Source organism: Hippocampus guttulatus, chromosome 19 (assembly GCF_054856545.1).
Source record: "Hippocampus guttulatus isolate MCC_2025c chromosome 19, RoL_Hgut_1.0, whole genome shotgun sequence".
NCBI lineage: Eukaryota > Metazoa > Chordata > Actinopteri > Syngnathiformes > Syngnathidae > Hippocampus > Hippocampus guttulatus.
Genome location: NC_141279.1, coordinates 6,870,227 through 6,878,053, shown reverse-complemented (window position 1 = coordinate 6,878,053; position 7,827 = coordinate 6,870,227). Strand labels below are relative to the sequence as shown.

Here is a 7,827-nt window from a genome sequence, read left to right as displayed (position 1 = left end):
GTTAGACGCTTGTTGGCTAAACTGGACGTGTGAGTAAACATTGTCTATTTATATCAGGAGGCAGAAAGCGGGCTACGTTTTGGATGCAACAGTGGCACTGACTCACATGAAGAGAATATGGGTAACACAAATGGAATTTGAGAACAGCCAGAAATTGGTGATAAGATGATGAAGCTGGACGGGTGGCTTTCTACATCCTGAAAAAAACGGATGCAACTTTGTCTAGCGTCTTACTTGTGACAAAATATTTCCTAAAAGCTGAGGCGTGAAAACATCTTAAAGCCTCCACTGGCTGGAATACAATGAGGCGCTCGAAAGGAATCTAGAGCCATTTCACGGTGAAGCCCCTGGCTGTCACGTCGTACAACATTTGGAGGGGCAGCTCAGCTTTTTTCTTTACAGGTGAGTTGTTGTTGTTGAGACTTTCCGAAAAATCGCCTCCCTTTCCCCCAATCTGATTAAGTCCACATTTGAGCTTCAGCATGAATCCGACTTCTCTTGCTCTGGCGAGATGTTCGGCGCAGATGTTCGCATCAGACTCCCGCCCAGACAAGCAAAAACCTTTCCCACCTGGCAAATCTCAAACACAACTTGGCACCCAAAGAAGCGGCAAAGGTTGTCCCGCACTGACCTTTCACCTCTTGTGATGTCAATGAACCTCCCGTCCAATTAAACGATGGAAGCGTCCCTTGGACCTGTCAGGCGCAAAGACAAATGAATCTATTAGATGCATTTTCTTTTTCTTAATGGCAAGCAGAGAAGCCCAAAAATCTTTCTATTACAGGAAATCATTTGTGTGTGAAGGTTTTTTTTTCTTTTTCTTTTTGCTGTTGTTTGGTGTCTGAGTGGCTCCAGAAAAACAGCAGAACAAAACCCACAGTTAGCCTGAGTTGTTCTATCACCGACTCAAATGTGATCGACTCTGAGCAGAGCTGGCAAGCTGCAATGACAAGGAATCATTTCGTGTTGCTTTGCATTTGAGGCGGATTAATGGCAATGTGTCGGGGCCTCGACGGGCCAAGAGAAACAGTGCGAGCAAGCCGCGCGTCCACAGGGCTCGCTATTTATAAAACCCACATTTGGCCTTGGAGCTGCATGCCTACCACAGCAAAGGCTGCGCGATCCATCATGGAAGCCGAGCACAAAGACAATGTCAAAGGCTGGAGCCTCAAAAGCACCAACAAGGCCAAACGCTGTATTTTTACTTTCCGGTTCTCGCTCACACGGACTTGCAAAAGCTTAACTGACTGAGCTGTGACAGTCTGGATTTAGCGACACTCGCGCTTGTGTCTCGTTTCTCCCGGAACGTTTTAACACGCCAGCCAGGACCTTGGTGAAGATTCAGTTTGACCTGGTCAGTGGACTAGACCCCCTCCCCCCCCGAACCCCCCCCCCCCCCTTGACTGCCTGAGAGAAGAAAGACCCCTGCGCCGCTTGCAAAGTGTTTGTTCTCACCGTCGGCCTTCAATTGAGGATAATTGTCTCTTTGAGATCTCGAGGGCCTGTGATCTGCCATCCATTGAGCCCAAAAGAAGGTTATGTTTCACCTAAGGAAGGAGAGAAGAGGGGTGGGGGATTCAACAAGGACCGCCTTGACATTGACGTAAACACAGCGACAACATCAAAAGGTTAATACCAGATTCTTTCGACAAATCGTTGTCTCGCGGTATGTGGAACGCAGTCGCTCAGTACGAATGTATTAAATATGCAAAACGTTTCCTACCAGGGATCAGAATGTCACGATTCATGACAGCGGGTGGCTTCGGATACGAGCGACCCAACTTGTGAGGCTTTTCAACTCAATTGATGAACCCAAGGGCTGGTGCGGCTCCAAAGGAATCTTCATTTTTATGAAGACATTTTGGGCAATCTTGTTGGATGTCTTTCCAGAAGCGGTTCATGGTGTAGTGAAAAGGATTTTTGCCGTTGGGATGTGTAACGGTCCCCCTTTACTTTGGTCCACGCGGTATTCTTCATCCCACCAGGTGTTTTTCTCACCCTCACGTGCAGCCAAAATGCATAGTAAGCACTTTGGCTCTAGTTTGCACTTCATAGCTTCCGCTTCCTGCCTCGCAGTGATACACCTGCACATCTGCCTGAATCACACACACATAAAAAGCTCCTGAAAGCACAGCTGTTGGTTTGCACCGGCGAATGCATCCAATTGAGAAAATTTGCATACGGTGAGGTCACCACCGCAAAAATTGTGAACCAACAACAGGGGTGGGAAGTAATGACGCACAATTACTTCATTACTGTGCTTGAATAAATTTCTGAGGTACAGTCATACATTCAAAAACAAGTTCAATTTGTTTTGTGACCACGTCTTCTGTGAAAAACAACTTATGGCCAATGATAATTCCCCATTAAAATAAATGTTCACGGCAATCATCCGCTTAAGGCTCCCGACAAAAAATATATAATATCTATATTATTGTACTTCATGAAAAACGCTTGCTGTAATAATTAAATGGAATGTTTCAAGAAAAAAAAAAACGTTTTAGCCTCATTTATTTATGCCAGCTACTTCTCGTGTGTGCAAAGAACAAAGAAGAGTATTGTTTTTTTGCAGAGGATAAACAAGGCGAGTACTCAAGTGCCACTGGACTCGACTTTCCTCGAGCATTTTATCAGTCAACTTTTTACTACGACTCACTAGATTTTGAAAACTGCAATCTTTACCGTCTTTTTTATGAAAGCAGCTTCCTTACGTTTTTTTTTTTTTAAACCTCCACACATGACGACGTAACGTCAACTGTGGTTCAGGTTTCGATTGACTGATTGAATTCAAAAGACGGACCGTAAACCACGCGCGGATGCAACAGACGGAGAGACGGTGGCCTAATTTAAGACAAGTGTTTGATGTGAACCGCTCCAGGAATGATTGGTGGCAAATAACGCTGTGGCGGCATAAAAACCACAAGCTTCTGACATTTATGAAATTTCGGGGAAAGGAAAGGTGTGTTATTTTTCCTGGCATTATGAGCCAATTTTTTTTTTTTTAAACAGCTCATAATGCAAAGCTATGGGAAGACATTAGATCAGCATTTCAAATGATCAAAATAAAAGGAGCACTGTAGCTAACTGACAGTAAAAATTCTGTATTTCCAGTCGAACAAAAAATATATATGAAGATATATTTTCTTCTGCTTAAGTGCAAGTCCTTCTGCCAGTGAAATGTTTATATATACTGTATTGTATATTGACTCGCTCGAGGATCTCGCACACGCAGACATTGCGACACCCCCCCCCCCCCCCCCTACCATTTGGGCAACCTCTCCATCACACTCGCTTCCTGGCTGCTGGTTCAGCGCCTCATGTGGGGACAATGTGTGCACTGCGCTGCAGCAGAGGAGACAGCCGTCAGTCTGTAAAAAGAGGAAGTGGTGCTGTTTACCCCAGAGGAATAGGAGTGTTTATCCTGACTCGCCGACTTTGATCTTTTCCTGTTAATCACTTCCTGCAGCGCACTGTATGCGAACTACAGCGAGGGGCCAAGCTGCCATCATGGGTTCTCATTGCAGAGGAGGCAAAGAAACACTGCCCCGAGTGTCGGGTTCCCTCCGCTCATGACACATTGACGGCTCTTTCAGAAGAGGCTATGTTAAAATTCGGTATACTCGGGCTTGGAGAAGCATTTGACACAATGTGGGATTCCAAGAACAGCGAGCACAGACCGCCCTTGATTGGGTGAGGTGCCAAAACGCATGACCACACTGCTTTGGCATGACTGTGACATTTCAATCGGGCCCTTTCAGTTGTCTGAAACAAACGACTATCGTGAGTGGCACGAGGCCCTCTTTTATGGTAGATTGACAGGCAACATACACAATTGGGATTTCCAAAACGTTTCACTGAAAAATTATATTTTGGTGCAAATTTTCATTTCACGAATGCGCAATGCACTTTGATGCCATCATTTTAATCGACAGTTTTTAAGGGGTTGCTATATTTCAGGAAAGCGTGAGTGTTCTTTGTTCGGCCCCCTGTCCTGACTGTCATGTGTGCAAGCTCACTTTCACAGCAACACCACACACAATTTTCACCCCCACCCCCACCCCCCGTTCTCCCCTTGCCGAGCATCTGAGAATAAATAACTTCTGAAATCGGACGGGCAACACCCCAAGACTGCAGAATGAAATGTACATCTGCGCCAAAAACACTTTCTACCTCAAACAAGACAGTGTCTGACCTCTGACTGAGACTATGGGCAGTTCTTATTCCCCCGCCCGCCCAGTCGCACTGTGTAGACAAGATGATGAAAAACGACAGTGTTTGTGTATGCGTGAGCTGCATGAATTATATGTCTACAGCCAATGTCGTGCGTCCGGACGGTAAGTTCATGCGAATTTGGCGAGACGTGACTTCTACTCGTTGACTGCGGGGTGGTGCATCTTTCTCTTTCGACATTGAGCAACGAATGCCCTCCCTCCAGGGTCGTTTTGAAGCACGCTGCCAGCTTTGCTTTTATTGCTTTGTTTTTGTACAAGTTGGCAAGCCAGAAAGTGAACATCGCGCCACTCAAATTAATCAATGCAATACACGTTGAGAGGACACTTTATTAGGTACACATGCACAACAAAAGGGGCCAGCACCAGTTTTCAAGATTCTCCCATTACAAAGACAGCACGCCGCTCAGATGAGAGATGGGTATTCATTTAAAACATGTTTATTGCAGTGGCTGAAGTAGGTTGTCTCGAACTCCACCACTGAGGCTTTTCAAATATTTTTTTCTTTGCTCACATTGTCATTGATGTGTCAGTGCTGTCAAATCAAAAGCAAGTCCCTCCAAATTAGGGCCGAACATAATATTTATATTTATCCATGAAATAATTTTGCTCCATTTTTATTTTCACAAGTCTGGGGATTGACGGGGGTAACCTGGGACCTCAGGGGTCATCATTTGTGACCTATCACGTGGAAATGTGTGTCGGTACGACGATAACATTGCTCGACTCCCTATCGAATTGTTTTGACATTTGTATTCGATTTCTATGGATCGTATGCGGGTGCATCTAATCCAGTGTGTGTGTGCAAGTGCATATGTTCGATACATTCTGGCACGCCAATACAAATGTCCATTGCCGTTGCCGTCCCCTCACGTGAAATGACACAAAACCTCAGAATCGTGAAGTCAACTAGCTGCAGGGCAATGTAACAAAAACTAAGTCGCCCACGTAGTTGTATCCGTAACATGTGGTGAGCATTTCAATAGCCACATAAAACACAAAACTCAACGTTACACAATATGAGACTTCACCATCCCGGCCGGGGTTGCAACGCTGACTCACTCTGTTCGAGTGCAAGGTTTTGCCCGTGTGTACGTGTGTAACGCGGTGTGTTTTTGATGAGGCTTGCGTGACTAGCGCAGAGTGTAAGAGCCGAGAGTGGAAAGGTTCCTCCTCTCCTGCCTGGAGGGAAATAGCAGTGTGTTGTGTGCGTCAAGCCGCTTTTAATCCCACAGAAATTTTTAAAAGCCCGCATAAAACAAACAAACCCCGCATGAGACTTCGCTTAGCATACAGGTATTGTGATACCGACGATAAGTCAGTCAAGTGAATCAAAATAAACTACGTTTCGGCTCATTCTGTTGCATGTTTTTGGTTCCGCGCCAGGTCGGGTGGAGATTGATGTGGAAGAACTTGGATTGCTCAATGTTACTGGTAGAACAGAGACTGCTCAAGCCGCAAAAGGGCGGGGACAAGTCGGGCCAGCCTTCATAACCACAATCATAATCCGAAATTCTTTTTCGGCAGGCATGTTAGCAAGGTAACTCAAATAACGTCCCTGCGGCTAAACTGCAGCTGAGGTGTGTCAGACAGACGTCGTCTCACCTCGTGGAAGTGACCGCCGGCCGCCTGTTGCTCATCCACACAGCGGCGGCCTGAAAGAGCGCAGTCACGTGTTGCTCACTGAAGCGGCAAGCACTAGAGTGTCGCACGGGAAGGTGCCGTGAGGAAGAGCAAAGCTTGGCCGGGAAGCCTCTCCGGCTACAGTCAACAAAGGTTACCATTAAAGAGCAGGGGGAGCGATGGCAAAATGTAAGCGCGAAAATAAGAGGTGCAGTGAAAAGGAGAGTCAAATCATGGGGGGGGTGAAGTTACGAGAATAAAGTCTTCTTTTTTTTTCAAGAAGATGTTATTAGAAGAATAACTTCAAATTCTCCAAAAGCGAATGTCGAAATTCACGACCGTGTCAAGGATTTCGCAAGGCCTGACCCACAGTTAGAAGAGAAACAATCCCCAAGTGAGTCCTGACGAGTAGCTGCTGGGTTCTGTCGCATTATGTCACAAAGGATTCCGAGTCGTATGTTTGAAAGAATCTATATCATTACCGGTGTCTGAAGTCGTCTCTTGTTTATTGCAATGACATTCTCTGCGATATCAAAGCGTTAGGGCGGAACAGTGGTGTCGCTTTGGCATTTTCTCCACATGTTGGCTCTCTTTTATTTGTCTTTCCCAAAGTAGCAGATGTCACTTCTCATGCTAACTGCCATCACTGAGAATGTGAGACGCAAAATTAATCTTTGGAAGTCAATTCAGAGAATATTTGCTTCTTTTTTTTCCCTTTTGCTGGAATACATGCAAAGAAAAAAAACATGTTTTCTTAATTTTAAAGTTAATGATTAGGCATACCCAAGTCGCTCCAAGCATGCAGGATTTGATGCATTAAGAGCAATAGAGGAGTGGGAGTGGACAAGGTGGGGCGGGGGGCCGGGGGGGGGCACCCTGCTGCTTCCCAATTCGTGTGACAATGTGACAGGTGGAGGGGGCTGGCCCATTTGGGTGTTCCAGGCAGAGCCTCGGGGACGAGCTTCACCTGTTGCGCTCATGCCGTGACAGGTACGACCCCCCCCCCCCCCAACAGCCCCACCCCACATCCCAACCGCCGCCGCCACCCGGTCCCCAGTACCCAACAATTCTTTTATTCCTTCCTGGAGTTCAGTCTGTCCTGTTCAGCCCCCCCCCCCCCCCCCCCCAAGTATACTTCACAGCTCAAGCGCGGATGTGTGGCAGCTTAAAGATTCCCATCTGTTGTCCTTGAATCGGTGCCGGAGAGAAGCCGGCGGGAATGCCAGAAAGTGGAATTGTTGAGCTTTCTTCCATGATCATGGCCGACGAAAGCCGTCACTGATATTTGTGTTGGAGTAAAAGGGAAATATTGATACTTGCCATAGTTGTTGGAATATCAAACACTTGATTGCAATCATTTCTTGGTTGTGTCCGTTTGTCACTGTTGCACATGTCCCATAAAAAAAAGTGACGACAGCAACATGGAGTCGGTTACTGTCTGGCAGCTGAGAGAAAAGCTTTCACATGCTGCTGTGCGTCCCACAAAAAAAAAACACATTTTACTTTTATAATTAGCATCACTCAATAGGTTTGAACTTGGTAATACGGGTTAGTAATTTGTTTTCTTTGCCCAAATACTCTTCATACGAATTTAGATTTTTTTTCCCCTAAGAACACGTCACTCAGTGTTTCCCAACGTTTCTTGAGCCAAGGCTCATGACTTTAGAAAAACCTTACGGCATACCACCAAACAAAAATGTCACAAAAAGTGGATACGCAGGTCTGTTTTGTACACCTCACAGTTTATATGTTTTTTTGGTGTGAGTGTTTAAAAAAATAAAATTTAAAAAATGAGACCAAGACAAATTTGAAAACTTTTTCCACCACTAATGTGGCCTACAACCTATAATATGTAAATGTGTTATTATTATTTTTTTTCATCTTTGAAAGGGGGAGTAAACGTACACAACTGGCCCTCTGTGCCTTGGTTACGAATTCACCATTCATATTCAAACAAATGTTAAATAGGAGTCAG

At 45.5% G+C, this 7,827-nt stretch overlaps 1 long non-coding RNA gene across 1 annotated transcript; it reads right to left on the bottom strand.

Moving 5' to 3' along the window:
* Positions 1 to 628: 628 nt before the first annotated feature.
* Positions 629 to 1,778, bottom strand: LOC147189915 (uncharacterized). Its single transcript, XR_015104035.1, has 3 exons — positions 1,724 to 1,778; positions 1,456 to 1,547; positions 629 to 695 (listed from the first exon to the last, which is right to left on the bottom strand). It is a non-coding gene; the product is annotated as an uncharacterized LOC147189915 (long non-coding RNA).
* Positions 1,779 to 7,827: the final 6,049 nt, after the last annotated feature.